Source organism: Danio rerio, chromosome 15 (assembly GCF_052040795.2).
Source record: "Danio rerio strain M-AB ecotype USA chromosome 15, GRCz13ab, whole genome shotgun sequence".
NCBI classification, from domain to species: Eukaryota; Metazoa; Chordata; class Actinopteri; order Cypriniformes; family Danionidae; genus Danio; species Danio rerio.
Window position 1 is genome coordinate 49,119,082 of NC_141035.1, and position 17,855 is coordinate 49,136,936.

The 17,855-nt window shown below is 36.4% G+C and overlaps 1 long non-coding RNA gene across 1 annotated transcript; it reads right to left on the minus strand.

Annotated features, from left to right (window-relative positions):
- Nucleotides 1-2,127: 2,127 nt before the first annotated feature.
- LOC147833785 (uncharacterized) lies at nucleotides 2,128-6,910 on the minus strand. The gene is made up of 5 exons (XR_015510083.1): nucleotides 6,116-6,910; nucleotides 5,798-6,056; nucleotides 5,075-5,409; nucleotides 4,885-5,030; nucleotides 2,128-4,335 (listed from the first exon to the last, which is right to left on the minus strand). It is a non-coding gene; the product is annotated as an uncharacterized LOC147833785 (long non-coding RNA).
- Between the last annotated feature and the right edge of the window lie 10,945 nt (nucleotides 6,911-17,855).

Below are 17,855 nucleotides of genomic sequence, written 5' to 3' on the forward strand. Positions count from 1 at the left end.
GTGGGTAGCACGATCGCCTCACAGCAAGAAGGTCTCTGGTTTGAGCCTCGGCTGGGTCAGTTGGTGTTTCTGTGTGGAGTTTGCATGTTCTCCTTGTGTTCGCGTGGGTTTCCTACAGGTTTTCCGGTTTCCCCCACTGTCCAAAGACATGCTGTACAGGTGAATTGGGTAGGCTAAAATGTCCGTAGCGTATAAGTGTGAATGAGTGTGTGGAGATGTTTCCCAGTGATGGGTTGCTGCTGGAAGGGCATCCGCTGCAAAAAACATGCTACATAAGTTGGCGGTTCATTCCACTGTGGCGACCCCGGATTAATAAAAGGACTAAGCCGAAAAGAAAATGAACGAATATGCAAATTTTTACAATTGGGGTGTAACGGTGGCACAGTGGGTAGCATGATCGCCTCATAGCAAGAAGGTCTCTGGTTCGAGCCTCGGCTAGGTCAGTTGGCATTTCTGTATGGAGTTTGCATGTTCTCCCTGTGTTGGTGTGGGTTTCCTCCGGGTGTTGCGGTTTCCCCCAAAGTCCAAACACATGCGGTATAGGGGAATTGGATAAGCTAAATTGTCCGAAGTGTATGTGTGTGAATGAATGTGTATGGGTGTTTCCCCAATGATGGGTTGCAGCTGGATGGGCATCTGCCGTGCAAAACATATGCTGAATAAGTTGACGCTTCATTCCACAGTGGCGAGCCCATTAATAAAGGGACTAAGCCAAAAAGAACATGAATAAAAGAATGAATCTTAATAATAGTCTGGTAATTGTCAAAATCACTAGAACTACAAACCTGCCATGGATATAAACTGCAAATCCCATCATGCACCTCACACACACACTAGTTGCTGTTCTCTCCCTTATTGCACACTCAAAGCTAAAAGCTCATTATAGACTCATTATGTCATTATATGGACTATATGTACACCTCACATTCACAGACACATAGCTGAGTCTTACTTGTCTGTAGCATTACAAAGCATAGACTAGTCCAGTCTTGCAGTGTTTCCTGACTATTGTTTTGTTTATTGTTTGTCACCCGCACTTTCTGAGACTGTCTGGATTAACCTCATGATAGCATTTGTTCCTGTTTGACCATTGCCTGTCTGACTAAACTGTAAATAAACTGCTCTCACCTCGTTGCCACCCTACTCACTTGTTACTGTAAAAAGACACGTCAATAATAAGAACTGTCACTTAATTAACTTTCAAGAGTTCACAGTTCGCTGATGATTGATAATAAAGCGTGTTTGGCATGCTGTCCCAGGAGAGAGCCTTGAGCTCAGGATATCCTCAAGCCTGGGGTTTCCTCCCGTTTGAAGGGCAAGACGGGAGTTTGAGCTCAGGTAGATGTCAAGAACTCCCCTGCTTGTGAACGTGCTAAGATATAGCTGGCTAAGAGTTTGTCTGAAGATTCTACTTTGGAGTAGTCAAATTACTTATAGTGTATTTCTTCAGACGCTTGGAGGAAACCAGCAAACCTGGGGAAAACCCACGCGAGCATGGGAAGAATATGCAATCTTTGCACAGAAATGTAGACCGGTCTGGTGAGGAGCTGGACCAGCACCGTTCTTGCTGCGAAGCAACAGTGCTAACCACTAGGCTGCCGTGCTACCCTATCAGGAGAAGGGGGAGGAGTAGGAATGGAAGGCGGGACTCTTCAAGACGAAGATGACTGGAGTGGAAACGCTGGTTATTTATAGTGTGTCAACATTCATCTGATTCATGCAATATACGGAGCTGATGCTGTACCAGTCGTGTTCAATCATAAGCACGTGATCCTCTCGAAATTAGTTTATAAATAAACCAAACCATGTGTTACCCTAAATTATTATGTTTCTTCTTTTTACTTCAAATGTAAAAATTCTACACATATCATTAATTAAATTCTTAATATTATTTAATTGAAATATATTTGTTATTGTAATTATTGCTCTGCATCTGTACACCCTCTGTAATTCTCTGCTCTAATGAATAAACACAAATGCATCAGACCTGATCTAAACACAATAATCAAATCAGCACACTGAATTAAAACGAAGAAGGCGTCTTCAGAAGCCCATTCAGAATGTTCATTTGGGTTGTTGCTAAGCAACTGCAGAATTTCCAAGAAGATTATTAACAATCTCTGATTCAGACTCATGCGGGTCAATTAATGTCAACAGTTTAAATCAAGTTAGAAAGTGTTAACCAACATTAACTACCAATAATCACAGATCTGCTAAATTACATAAACAATACAAGCTTTGACTTTAATAATGTATTAGTAAACATTAAATAGAGTCTTTACTAAGGCTAAAATAGGCTTCATGCTGTTGTGAGTTGTTATGCGTTTCATTTTCAATAGTAGAAAAATATGGAATATTCTCATATTATTTATTAAAGAAAATACATTTCTTTGGGGGAAAAGAAAGAAACAAATTGTGTTCTGACCCTGCTCTACGGGGTCAAGAAAGTAACGTTAATGATAAAATGGAACAAATAAATAGTTTTTTCATGAAGCCCTTGGAGCTGGGTCCATTTATTTTTCTTTTCTCATTTTTTTTTTTTAAATAAATGATCAAAACCTTCAACTCGGAGATGACCCACAGACAAACAATACTGTAATACATAATAAAAAATGATCTCCAACTCCTGAATAATACATCCAGCTACAATTATCTGAAATAATTAAGTTTTTGTGTGTTTACTCACTAAGATAAACATTTGCATGAAACATCTATTTTCTGTCTCATTTGTAATTTCAGTAACGATAAAACACATTTTGTGTCTGTCTCCACGTTCTGGTCAACTCTGTTACATTGATAATAACAAAGCAGAACAAGCAATGAGTGTAAAGCACTCATAGAAAAAGAATGTCACTTGCTCCAAGTGATGTCACTTCCTGTGGTGGGAAACCATGCAAGGCATTAAAGCATGTCTATCATTAATTAGTGCAAAAAGCAAAGAGCTTCTGGAGCTAAAGCACAACAATGATGGAAAATGTCAACTATGTTACTGTCAACAATGTTAGTATCAACTCTGTTATAGTCAAACCTGTTACTGTCAACTGTGCTATCATCAATTGTACTATCATCAACACTGTTATTGTCAAACTTGTCACTTTCAACTCTGTTATCGTTAAATTTGTTACTGTCAACTCTGTTACTGTCAACTCTGTTAGTATCAACTCTGTTAGTCAACTCTGTTAGTCAACTGCGTTAGTTTCAATACTGTTACTGTCAACTATGTTATCTTCAACTCTGTCACTGTATACTCTGTAAAAGTCAACCCTGTTGTGTTAAACCTGTTATCATCAACTTTGTTGTCATCAACTATGTTATCGTCAAACCTGTTACGTTTAAACCTGTTACTATCAACTCTGTTGTCAACTCTGTTACTGTCAACTCTGTTAGTGTCAACTCTGTCATCATCAGCTCTTTTACTGTCATCACCGTTACTGCCAACTCTGTTATTGACAATGAATTTTCTGTCAACACTGTTACTACCAACACTGTTTTTTTCAGTTCTGTTATTTTCAACTCTGTTAGTGTCAACTCTGTCACTGTAATGTCAACCCTGTAGTGTCAAACCTGTTATCGGCAAGCCTGTTACCTTTAAACCTGTTACTGTCTACTCTGTTATAGTCAACCCTTTAGTCATCAACTTTGTTACAGTCAAACCTGTTACTATCAAACCTGTTATCGTCATCTCTGTTATTGTGAAACCTGTTACCGTCAAACCTGTTACTGTCAACTGTTATAGTCAACTCTGTTATCATCAACACTGTTATCGTCAAACCTGTTACTGTCAAACCTGTTATCATCAGACCTGTTATCATCAGACCTGTTATCGCCAACTGTTAAAGTAAACTCTGTTACTGGCAAAACTGTTGTTCTCAACTCTGTTACCATCAACTCTGTTACTCTCAACTCTGTTATCGTCAACTCTGTTATCACCACCTCCGTTATCATCAAATCTGTTATCGTCAAACCTGTTACCGTCAAACCTGTTTTAGTCAACTGTGTTATTGTCAGTTTCATTACTATCAACTCTGTCACTTTAAACTCTATAAAAGTCAACTCGGTTACTGTTAACTCTGTAGTGTCAAACCTGTTATCGGCAAACCTGTTACTGTCAACCCTGTAATCATCAACTTTGTTACTGTCAACTCTGTTATTGTCAAACCTGTTACCGTCAAACCTGTTACTGTTAACTGTTATAGTCAACTCTGTTATCATCAACACTGTTATCGTCAAACCTGTTACTGTCAAATCTGTTACTGTCAAACCTGTTACTGTTAACTGTTATAGTCAACTCTGTTATTATCAACACTGTTATCGTCAAACTTGTTACCGTTAAACCTGTTATCATCAGACCTGTTATCGCCAACCATTAAAGTAAACTCTTTTACTGTCAACAATGTTAATGTCAGCTTCGTTACCGTCAACTCTGTTATTGTCAACTCTGTTACTGTCAACTCTGTTACTGTCTACTCTGTTACTGTCTACTCTGCTATTGCTAAATCCGTTATCATCAAACCTGTTGCTGGCAAACCTGCTGTTGTCAACTCTGTTATTGTCAACAATGTTTTCAACTTCGTTACCTTCAACTCTCTTACTGTCAACTCCGTTATCGCCAACTCTGTTACCATCAACTCTGTTACTCTCAACTGTGTTATCGCCAACTCTGTTATCGTCAACTTCGTTATCATCAAATCTGTTACCGTCAAACCTGTTATAGTCAACTCTGTTATTGTCAAACCTTGTAATCATTACCTTTGTTACTGTCAAACCTGTAATCGTCATCTCTGTTATTGTCAAACCTGTTACCGTCAAACCTGTTACTGTTAATTGTTATAGTCAACTCTGCTATCATCAACTCTGTTATCATCAACACTTTTATCGTCAAACCTGTTACTGTCAAATCTGTTACCGTCAAACCTGTTACTGTTAACTGTTATAGTCAACTCTGTTATTATCAACACTGTTATCGTCAAACTTGTTACCGTTAAACCTGTTATCATCAGACCTGTTATCGCCAACCATTAAAGTAAACTCTGTTACTGTCAACAATGTTAATGTCAACTTCGTTACCGTCAACTCTGTTATTGTCAACTCTGTTACTGTCAACTCTGTTACTGTCTACTCTGCTATTGCCAAATCCGTTATCATCAAACCTGTTGCTGGCAAACCTGCTGTTGTCAACTCTGTTATTGTCAACAATGTTTTCAACTTCGTTACCTTCAACTTACTTACTGTCAACTCCGTTATCGCCAACTCTGTTACCATCAACTCTGTTACTCTCAACTGTGTTATCGCCAACTCTGTTATCGCCAACTTCGTTATCATCAAATCTGTTACCGTCAAACCTGTTATAGTCAACTCTGTTATTGTCAAACCTTGTAATCATTACCTTTGTTACTGTCAAACCTGTTACTGTCAAACCTGTTACTGTCAATTGTTATAGTCAACTCTGCTATCATCAACTCTGTTATCATCAACACTTTTATCATCAAACCTGTTACTGTCAAACCTGTTACCGTTAGACCTGTTATTATCAGACCTGTTATCGCCAACAGTTAAAGTAAATTCTGTTACTGTTATCAATGTTAATGTCAGCTTCGTTAACGTCAACTCTGTTATTGTCAACTCTGTTATTGTCAACTCTGTTACTGTCAACTCTGTTACCATCAACTCTGTTACTCTCAACTGTGTTATCGTCAACTCTGTTATCGCCAACTTCGTTATCATCAAATCTGTTACCGTCAAACCTGTTATAGTCAACTCTGTTATTGTCAAACCTTGTAATCATTACCTTTGTTACTGTCAAACCTGTTATCGTCAAACCTGTTATCGTCAAACCTGTTACTGTCAATTGTTATAGTCAACTCTGCTATCATCAACTCTGTTATCATCAACACTTTTATCGTCAAACCTGTTACTGTCAAACCTGTTACCGTTAGACCTGTTATTATCAGACCTGTTATCGCCAACAGTTAAAGTAAATTCTGTTACTGTTATCAATGTTAATGTCAGCTTCGTTAACGTCAACTCTGTTATTGTCAACTCTGTTATTGTCAACTCTGTTACTGTCAACTCTGTTACTGTCAACTCTGTTACTGTCAACTCTGTTATCGTCAACTCTGTTATTGCCAAATCCGTTATTATCAAACCTGTTATCGTCAAACCTGTTACTGGCAAACCCTTTGCTGTCAACTCTGTTTTCATCAGCACTGTTACTGTCAACAATGTTATTGTCAAATTCGTTACCTTCAACTCTGTTACTGTCAACTCCGTTAACGCCAACTCCGTTACCATCAACTCTGTTATCGTCAGCTCTGTTATCATCAAATCCGTTATCGTCAAACCTGTTATAGTCAACTGTGTTGTTATCAGTTTCGTTACCATCAACTTTGTCACTGTAAACTCTGTTATCATCAACCCCGTTGCTGTCAACTCTGTTGTCGTCAACTCTGTTATCGTCAACTCTGTCAAGCGTCTGAAGTTATTTAGATATGGCATGAGATGAATGCATGGAACATAATGTTAGTAATAGAGAGCATGTAAACAATGTTGAAGTTTTCATTTTTGGGTGAAGTGCCCCTTTAAGAAGCTCACAAAAGCATTTCAGCCAGTGTTCTCCATGATCAGCTTAGCTTATGATACTTTAAGAAGCGCAGCCCAGAGCGATGCACGAACACTCAGGTATTGATGTGTGTAATACAGGTTGATATGAACGCTGAAATCAAGCGTGAGTCTCAGGTGAAACCCCGCAGTCGCAGATACAACCTTTCACATCCGTGTCTCCTCAGATGATGATAATAATGTCAGACAAGCTTCTTTCTCTCTCCTCCTCCTCTGTTTCTCCGCACCGCTTCATTTAATGACTCCCTGTGGCTCCAAACACTGATTAAATTAATTACCGGCTTACCTCTTTTCCTGCGTATGTGTCTTTATACACCCGCACAGCTAATGCCATTACACTCACAAGATGAAACTACTGAGAGAAAACTCCACAATACACACTTGTGTTCTCTGTGCTCAGGTTTATTGTAAATAACTGTGTTCTACATAAAGCCACATATAGATATCATCTTCGCAACTCGCCCCCTTCCTCCCAAACACGCACACACACACACACACACATAGATATACTGTATATATATATATATATATATATATATATATATATATATATATATAAAATATAGTATATATAAAGACAGACAGATGTCAGACTGTTAACTCACTTTTATCATCATTTGCATAAAAGTGCAATTATTTACAGAGTAATAACGAGTATTTTAATATAACGTTTTTAAAACTAGGATGATGGTTCGATATGAATAGAACAGATCCAAGAACTGTCCATCCCAGTCAAAACAGTCGAAGTTTAGCGAGTCTCATGCTGTCATTAGCCAAAATATCTTGACAAACCACAATTAAAGGTTGTGGTTCATCAGCTGGTCCTGTCCACGTAAATCCTAAACTCAAATACTGATCATCATATCGTCGTCTTTTGGGTTTAAGCCCTGAACTTGAAGGCTTTGAATCGGGGGGTCTCAGAAACCAATCTATTGTATTAGCAGCACAGACCAAACAGAAGCGAATTCACAGCTATGGCCTTCTGGGTAAAAAAGGTTTTCTTATTTTTGACTTATTATTATTTTTTTAGCTTTGTTTAATTAAAATGTTTAATTATAATAAAAAAATACATATAATAATTAAACTTAATAATTATATTTTTATTATATAATATTTTTTCCCGCGCCTCCCCTGACATGCTCTGGCGCCCCCCAGGGGAGGCGCGCCTCACACTTTGAAAACCCCTGCTTTAGACAATGAACATATGAAACATTAAAGATCATATACAGACCAATCATGCCATTTTGTATGAATAAATTGATACTAAAGTAGCCACACAGAATAGTAGATACAGATTTAGGGCCCTATCATACACCGGTCACGTGTTTGGCAGGACTTGTTGCTATTTCCAGACCAGCGCAACCCTAATTTTCATGCACCACGTTGTTAAATAGAGAAAACATTTGCACCACTTTGTGAACTCACGGGTGTGCTGGTCTATACAGGAGGTGTGTTAAAGCATTATTGTAGCGTTGCTATTTTGAGGAACTGAAATAAACCATTGACCAACTAAAAGCTGCTCTAAAGTCCAGCGCAGAATGTGTTAGTTATGCACCAGGATGTACAGCAATACACAAATATCTTTACAGATGAAAACAGTTAAAGGATTACAATTATTTTCTACATAAATATAAACACCACTGCCTTCACGACTTCTTCACCTTGGGGGGCTTTTTCAGTTTATTCATGACTCTCTGCGTCTGTATAATGTTATGATTATTAGCAGTATTATTTATTATATGCAGATTTATATTTGTTTTAATAAAAACAAGTTTAGATTTGTCCACCTGTGGGGTTTTTGTTATCCAGCGTCACTGTCATGTTACAGATGTGTGTTTGGATATAACTCAGTGGAGTGAGTTTCCACCGTTTCCTTACTCCACCAAAGTAAAGGAGTAAAGTAAAGAGATTGTAAAGAGGCTGAATGGAGGTGGCTCGTTCTTTATCCTCGCGCTGCAGATGCTCTGTTTAACTGTTTTCTCGCTAGTAAAGCGTTCATTTTTTAAATGTAAAAAGTCTGCCATGTAAATATCAAATGCACCATAGGGAATAAGAGACGCCCTTAATGCTTTTGGGCCATGTGCAAGTAGAGCCCAATGTGTTCCTTGCACTAATACTTTGATACTAAATATAGCATTGCACATTTAAATCATGCATATTTTACATAGATTTTAAAATAGCATTTAAATTACATATTTTTTTGCATTTATATTGTGATACTAAATTGGCATATTAAATTGCATAAACAAATAATGTATTTTTTGCATAAATATTTGGAACATACAATTGTTTAATACTAAACATTTCAAGAGTTCACATTTAGCTGACGATTGATTATGAGAAGGGAGTTTGAGCTTAGGTACATCTCGAGACAGACACACACAGACAGGTCGACTGGCTTGGTGAGGACTAGAACCAATGATGTTCTTGCTGTGAGGCAACAGTGCTAACCACTGGGCCACCGTGCCACCTATATAGAAAAGGAGGAGGAGGAGTAGGAGTGGAAAGGGGGATTATTCAAAATGAATAGGGCTGTTATATGGATTGTAGGGTATTTATAGTGACTTAGGAATCGTCTGATTGGTGAATCATAAATTGGCTTATGCATGACCAGCTGTGTTCAATCATAAGCACGTGATCCACTCCAAATTAGTTTATAAATAAGCTTCACTTACTATAACACATTTTTTGCATTAATATATTCATACGTACACTTTTAAAAATGTTGGGTCGTTGTAAGTCAATGTTGGGTCGAATATGACAATCGCAACCATTGCATTAAGAAATATAAACTTAACTGGTGTTTAACAAGACAATACATCATAGTATACAATACAACATAGGAAAAATGACAGATTGTCTTAATTTTCCCACTATACCCTCAAAATATAATAAATTGAATGAATTATAAACGAACACATCCTCTAAAAGAAAAAAATGAAAAGTAAAATACAAAAGTTAAAAGAAATTATTCAAAAAATAAATAACTGAGCAAGTTTACGATAAGAGCTAAAACAATTAAGATCAATAAATAAACACATAAATAAATAAACACATAAATAAATAAATAAACAAACAAACAAACAAACAAACAAACAAACAAACAAACAAACAAATAAATAAATAAATAAATAAATAAATAAATAAAATTAATTAATCAAAAGTTCACATTAAAGAGTAAATATTTCCTCTTTCCGATTAATTACTGTGTATTAGATCTGATGAGAATGGCTCGTCTAGCTTAAATAGTAGAAAATGTTAACTTAATTTTAAGTAAAATAATAAATAAAACCAAGCTATATTTATTGCAAGTTGGCATTAAAGGGCCATGAAACCTCCTCGTTTCAGCAGGGTGTTTTCACACCTCTACTTTGGAAAAAGTCAGAAAAGTGGGCGTGTCCAGCTCTGTTTAGGGGGGAGTGTCGGAGGAACAAAAGAGGCTTGGTGTGGGAGTGTCTATTTGGGCGTGCTGAGTTTCAGAGGCAAAACACACAACCACAGCGGACAATGTGACTGTGTTTACATGGACATCTGTAGTCGAATTATTTGCCAGATTATTAAATGGTGGACTTTAACTGCAGTTTGGTTCTTTCATTCAGGGAATTCATTCATGTCCCTCCCGACAAACGTGATATTTGATTCGAGGCGCTGCTCTAAGTGTGTATTTTCATGCAATGTTTGATACCGCACGGCGAATGAGAGAAAAAAACCCTCCGCATTTCCCGGAAACTTAGATGCACACGGCAGGTAGCGTCAGAAAGCCGCGTGTGTTATTCCGGTCACAAAATCCAACACGAGGTTATAGTTTGGTTGTAACTGTTAGTGCTAACTTGTTTACACTGGTGCAATAGTTTGTGTGATACGAATAAAATACGAACTGAATAAACAAAGAGCACTGGTCGCTCACTTACCAAATCTGTAGAGACAGGACAATCACCAGCAACTAGAGCCGTGTCTTTATTAAGAGGAGACTACAAGCAAATCCGGATTTCAGCGTTTGCAGATGAGAACAGCTCTCAGGTAAACAATAATCCTCCTTGGACACGTAAGTTATTGTTGTCGAGCGTCGCGTACACTGTTAATCCACGAGTCTGAGCTCTCACAGAGAGAAAATAAAAACAAAACTTAACTGCAGCAAACTATAAAAGCAACACTTCACGCTTGTTTTGCCGCTTGTTTGGCGTCTCTGTCGTCTAAACACTGTGACTGATGAATATTAATGAAGTTGCACAATAGAGCGCGCTGATTGGTTTGAACCAAGCCTTACTCATGCATTAATGCATCACACTGTAAGACGTAATAAGACACACTCTGGCACAGACGTCCAGTCTGCACGCTGGAATACACGCTATTATGTCATGACCGTGACGCAGCTTCAAAAATTAGTTTCAAACCGGAAGTACGAATTTGCTTGAAATAACGCAAAAACAACCAATTTACACTTTTTAGTGAAATATAGGTGTCCTAATAGTGTTTTTAGCAGTGTGGGACACATATACCACTGTCAACAGCTCAAAACATGTGTTTTGGTGTTTCGTGACCCTTTAACAAAGCCTAAATGTGGTATTTTGCATTAATAATGACACATTTATAGATACCTTCAGAAGTGTTTTATCATAATCAACAGTCTTTGTAAACAGCATTAATCTATTTCATATTTAATTTATACATGTACTTAGTAATTTCCATATTCTGCATTCATTTTTTTGCATTAAAATCCTGCTGACATTGCCATTTGATAGCAGAAATAGATCACTTTATTTAGCATTAATATGTAGACATTCCAACACACACACAATTGCATAAACAGACTCATAATTTAGCATCAGTGTTTAGATGATAAACTAGCATACACACAGATAATGTAATTTTGAATTACCATTTGATATATGAAATAGCACAGAAATATAGTTCTGCAAACAGCTTATACACACTCATAATGTAATTCTGCATTCAACTAAGAGACACATAAAAATACATTGCTTTCAATATGATGATTCTAGGCCATTTTAAAGTCAAAATAATGCATAATCTATTAGCAATATGCAAAAAGCTCATATTTCCGAGCTGAAACAGGAGGCTCACGATAAACAAAACCAAATGTTAAACGGAGTCATGCTGAAAAACGAAGCGAGTTATGAGATCCTGATGAAAAAGTATGACAACAAGGCAATCTTCAGCTGCAATAACACCCAGAAATGCATTAAGAAACAAACGGAGTCAGTTGTGATTTGATGTTGAGTTCATTCATCATCTGAAGCAGAAGATCTAAACACAATATCAGTGTAATTCAGCGAAGATCTCATAAACGTGTGTTCCCTGCGCCTCATAATCAGGTTTGAACATCTACAAATAAAATCACAGAGCCGTTTTATGTTTCTTTACGCAACTCATTCCAGAATTGCAGGAACATTTCCAGCGCTTTCCTCAAACTGCACTGTTACACAACAAATGTATAGTTTACAAATAGTGTCAAATAATCTAGAAAACAAATGTATAGTGTCAAATAATCTAGAAATGTGATAAGGAACATTTGATTCTGCTACTAATTGTTGTTTAACTTATTGTTAAACTTTTTAAACCAGTAACAGAGTTGACATTTTGGAGAGGGGTCTGGCTGCAGAGTTGCACTTGCATCTTCAGGCTTGCACTCTCGGGCTTGCACGCTCAGGCACCCACGCTTCATCATTTACAATCGACACCTGCACCTGTCAAGTCACTTGAAATCAACACAAATAAACCAAACGTAAGTTTCCAGTTCGTTTGCGTTTACAGTGACGATGTTGTCAAATAATTCTAAGTACTTAAGTTGTACACCATTACAGACCCACCCCCCTCCATCCCACCCCCCGAAAAGCAGTTATTATATTCATCATATGATTATAATGCTTTGATGTAAATTTACCAAAGCAGGCAACTATTAACATTCATAGCAGCAAAGCTTATTATTTATTTATATCAACTATCAGGTCTAAATATTCATTCATTCATTCATTTTCTGGTCGCCACAGCGGAATGAACCGCCAACTTATCCAGCAAGTTTTTTTTTTTACGCAGCGGATGCCCTTCCAGCCGCAACCCATCTCTTGGAAACACCCACACACACATTCACACACACTCATACACTAGGGACAATTTAGCCTACCCAATTCACCTGTACCGCATGTCTTTGGACTGTGGGGGAAACCGGAGCACCCGGAGGAAACCCACGCGAAGGCAGGGAGAACATGCAAACTCCACACAGAAACGCCAACTGAGCCGAGGTTCGAATCAGCGACCCAGCGACCTTCTTGCTGTGAGGCGACAGCACTACCTACTGCGCCACTGCCTCGCCCAAGATCTAAATATACACACCAAGTATTCGTCCAAAGTTATGTCTAATGGAGCTGTAGTATTACAGCTAACAGCAATACATTAATGGAATTACAGCAATGATTCTTGAACAACTTGGGAAACTATTCTTTATAACTATTCTTGATAAGTTAGCACCTCAGCACAGGAGTGTATCCATATGAAAACACAGTTGCAGTGCAGCTTCAACAGTCTCTACATCAGGGGTGTCAAACTCAATTCCTGGAGGGCCGAAGCCCTGCACAGTTTAGTTCCAACCCTTCTCCAACACACTTACCTGTAGGTTTCAAACAAGCCTGAAGGACTCAATTAGTTTGATCAGGTGTGTTTAATTAGGGTTGGAACTAAACTGTGCAGAGCTGCGGCCCTTTTGGAACTGAGTTTGACACCTGTGCTCTACATGATCCCAGTAAAGTTTTATAGGTCCTGTAAACAATGTCAAGATCGACTCGATAAGGGATCGTCTCAAATCCCTTTACGGAAAGAAAGCGGCATGGATGATGTGTACAGCAGAGCTGTTTTAAGGCAAGCACTCGTGGTTCGTTACGATGTGTTTACGTAACTATATAAACTGTGGCGCCCGCCGCTGTATGTTGCCAGAAACTACAGTGAAATGCTTAGAAAAAAAGGCACTCAGGTAAATGTGACGCTCTTAAGGAAATCCCTTAGTTAAGTTACTGAAGGACTTTCATGCAAGCCGGCACAGGTGTCGATTGTAAATGACGTCACTTGCAGAGTTTGCGCAGTTGCCAAAGATTGCAAGTCTGACAGTGCAAGCCTGAAAGTGCAAGTGCAAGTCTGCAGCCAGACTCTATTGAGAAATTTGAGCTCTCAGAAAGTGTACACAGCGGCCTCTGGTGAATTCGCGAAAACAAAAACTGCAAAAAAAAAGTAGCTCCTGAGACTTATTTTGTGCTCTCCAGAAACGCATATAGGGGTACATAATCAGAATGAGCCTGGGTTGGTATGTGCACACTATAATGACAATAAAATTCAGCTTGATTTGATTTATGTTGAATTATTATTAAAAACTGTTCCCCTAAAGTTTTACAAGGTTTATCTCGGAGATGCAAAATGTACTAGATTCATCCATCTGCGTAATTCACTCCAGTCGAATTATAGTGTGTGTATGATTGTCTTTACTGAAGCCGAAGGACAGACGCTAAGAGATTTACACACTCTCAAAGCACTAAAACACAGACCCTGAAACACACACACTTGACACCATCAGCTCAAGCACTTGAACCAACCTGCAAAACACAAACCCTCACCTTAAAGCAGCGGCAGGCTCTTCTCTACGAGTGCTTTTTGTACTGCATGTATAAGCAGCAATCAGTGGGAAATGGCCAATAATAATAACACACACAAATGAAGAAGTGCACAGGTCGTGTGACTCACTTGTATTTCTAAAGAGTTTACAAAAAACAGCTACAAATGTGGTTTTCAGACCAATTGCGTCTTGAATAAACAGCAGAAACTTCACTCCTGGTTATTGCACTGATTATATATTATATTATATATTGATCCTTTTACATATTTAATCATGCATTGGTTCTTGCATATTAAATATCATATAGAAATACAGATTTTTATTTGCGGTCATATTTTGGAAGTAAATATGGCATATTTAATAGCATAAATAAGTTGTATATTTTTGCAAGAACTTTTTGGTACTGGCATGTTACGTAACATAAATAACATTTAATTATTAATTAATTAAATACAATTATTGCAAAAAAGTGCTATACAATTAAACCCGAGTATAATATTTTTGCATGAATATATTGATACTTAGGATGCAATATTAATAAAAGCATAAATAAATAAGCAATTTTGCATTAATTATAATACATTTACAAATATATTTAGTGGTTTCTACTGTATATTCTTTAGTTTTTGTAACCAAATAAAACCCATGTGGCTTTCAATCTGATAATTTTGGCCCATTTAAATTCAATATAATGTAAAACCAATTGCACTTGTGATAAAAGTTCATTTTTCCTAGCTGAAAGAATTAATAAACAAAGCAACATCTGACATGCAAATATAATTTATGCAAAAATCGCAGCAATTGGATGCAACTTTTAAATGCAGCATTGAAAATAAAGGTTAATATAATTATTGTTGTAAGGCAGCATTTGATTAATTAGATGCTTAATTGGGCCTGCATAATGCCCTGATTGTGCTAGATCATTTTTAATAAGTCATATTTTAAATCATGGACAAGTTAATAATTTGATTATATTAATTTTCACAAAGGAATTGCATTTACAGTAGATATAGTCGACTAGTCTATGCAAGCCCTAATATATATATATATATATATATATATATATATATATATATATATATATATATATATATATATATATATATATATATATAGTATCCTCTCTACCTCTGAAAATGCACATCATGTGACCACACAGACACAGACACACACACAGCCATGCGCTCGAGACAGCAGGTCCAGGCAGTCAGAGGACTGCTTCAATCTTTCACTCACTTGTACTTTGTCATTTTAGTGAACACCTCATATACTGTTGGCTGGTTCATGTTGGTTGTGCGTCTTTTTTACCGACGCCATTATAACGACACAGATCACTGCCTATTCACGAGTCCCGCAGAAAAAGTGATTGACAGGTGGTAATTATGTGTGTATCTTGCCTTTATTCATTTACTGTATGATTTGTTTATGGGTAAAACAAAGACCATGCAGGTCAGGTAGTTTAAACGGTAGGCTACAAATAATTAATTGGTCATTAATTAATTTATTATTCATAATCGAAAATCGAATCGAATCGTGCCTTCAGAATTGAAAATGTAATCAAATCGAGGATTTGGAGGATCGTGACACCCTTAATATATATATATATATATATATATATATATATATATATATATATATATATATATATATATATATATATATATATATCATTACCATTTTTCAAACAACAAATGAAATTTTACAGCAATGATAAAATATTGAATTTTTTATTTTTATAGCAATCATATTAACATTGTCATGATCACCAGCAAACTAGCCTGTGCAGATCGCTGGAAAACTACACATCCCATCATGCACCAAACACACACACCAGTTCTCTCACTGATTGCATACACAGCTGGAAGCTCATCATAGACTTTCATGGACTATATGCTTGTTTGTCTGTAACAATACAAAGTGTTTTCCTTGTCTAGTCTTGCCTTTTGATCCTTGACTTGTTTCGTATTTGTCCTGTTCGCCACCTGCACCGACCTCTGCCTGTGACCATGACTTTGCTTTTTGATTATGATACAGTTTGTTCCTGTTCAATCATTGCCTGCTTGACTAAGCTGTAAATAAATAGCTAACAATATGCCTTAACCAGTGTATTCATGACATTAATCTTTTTACTTTTTTTTTTAAAGTGGAAGATTTTGTATTAAATATACAAATAAAAGTGTAAAATAACAAATGCTAATTTAATGCAAAGCCACTTTAACTATTTAACTGTGCAACAACAGGTGCTATAGAGGAAAAAAAAAATTATATATATATATATATATATATATATATATATATATATATATATATATATATATATATATATATATATATATATATATATATCTTTATTTATTTGGTGAAATCTAATTAATTAGCCAGCTTCATTCAAACATAAACCCTGACATTTATTTTCATTATTTGCTCTAAATACAACAATCATATCTCCACACAGCATCCTCTTAAAGGTCTTTCTCTGTAGTTTGTGTCTAACTTCCACTTTATTCGAACAGCATCAAGTTAAATCAACTCAATCTGGTTTATTTTTAGCTTTTCTCTGCTATGGAGATGTAGGACAGAACTCACGCTGCGCTGAGCTCACACTCCAGCGCCTGCTGTATAATCAATGCATGCTTTAAATTCAATTTTTCAATGAATGACAATTTGACAAGATTACCGTCTTATCATTTTTTTTACCTCATGCATTGATTAATAGTGTCAGTTTAACTTAATTCCTCTTCAGTCTTTCTCCAATCTGCCTTTGTTTACGTTCCTCCTTTAATGCGTATTTACAGTCACTCATTTAGAACAAGCTTCTATTAAAAGCTGCTTACAAATGAGGAACATCAAAGGCAATTTGTCACAGAATGATTAAGAGATTGGTTAATTAACTTAATTAACCATGCTCTAAAACGTACATACAAATCGCTGCATTTGAATTAACACTGAAGTACAGAAGAGACCCATTAAAATGTCAATTAACATTTGAGTTAAAAACACAGTCCAGTTTATTTAGGACATAGATTTTAAGACATATTAAAGCTATTTTGGTTGCACTTTAGAGTAATGGTCCATTAGTTATTGTCAGTTAATCTATTTACCAGCATTAAGTATGAATAATCTTGTAAAGCATTTATTAATCAAAGTTCAACATGTATTAATGCATTATTAAAGTTGTGCTTATAAACATTAATGCACTGAGTTAACATCAACTAACACTATTTGACTTAAATAACATTAACTAACGTTAACAAATATGAATAAATACCGTAATAAATGTGCTAGTAATTACTAATAGTTTGTTCACATTACAAAATGCATTAACTAATGGACCATTATTTTAAAGTGACAGCAATAAATAAAAGTAATCTGAATGTAATCCAAAAGTAGATTACATCACCACAAATGTATTATAAAAGTAATCTAAATGTACAATGAAGATTACAGCACCATAAATGTGTAATAACAGTGATCTAAATGTAATCCAAAAGCAGATTTTTCACTATAAATATGTAATAACAGTAATCTAAATGTAATCCAAAAGTAGATTACATCACCCTAAATGTGTAATAAAAGTAATCTGAATGTAATCCAAAAGTAGATCACATCACCACAA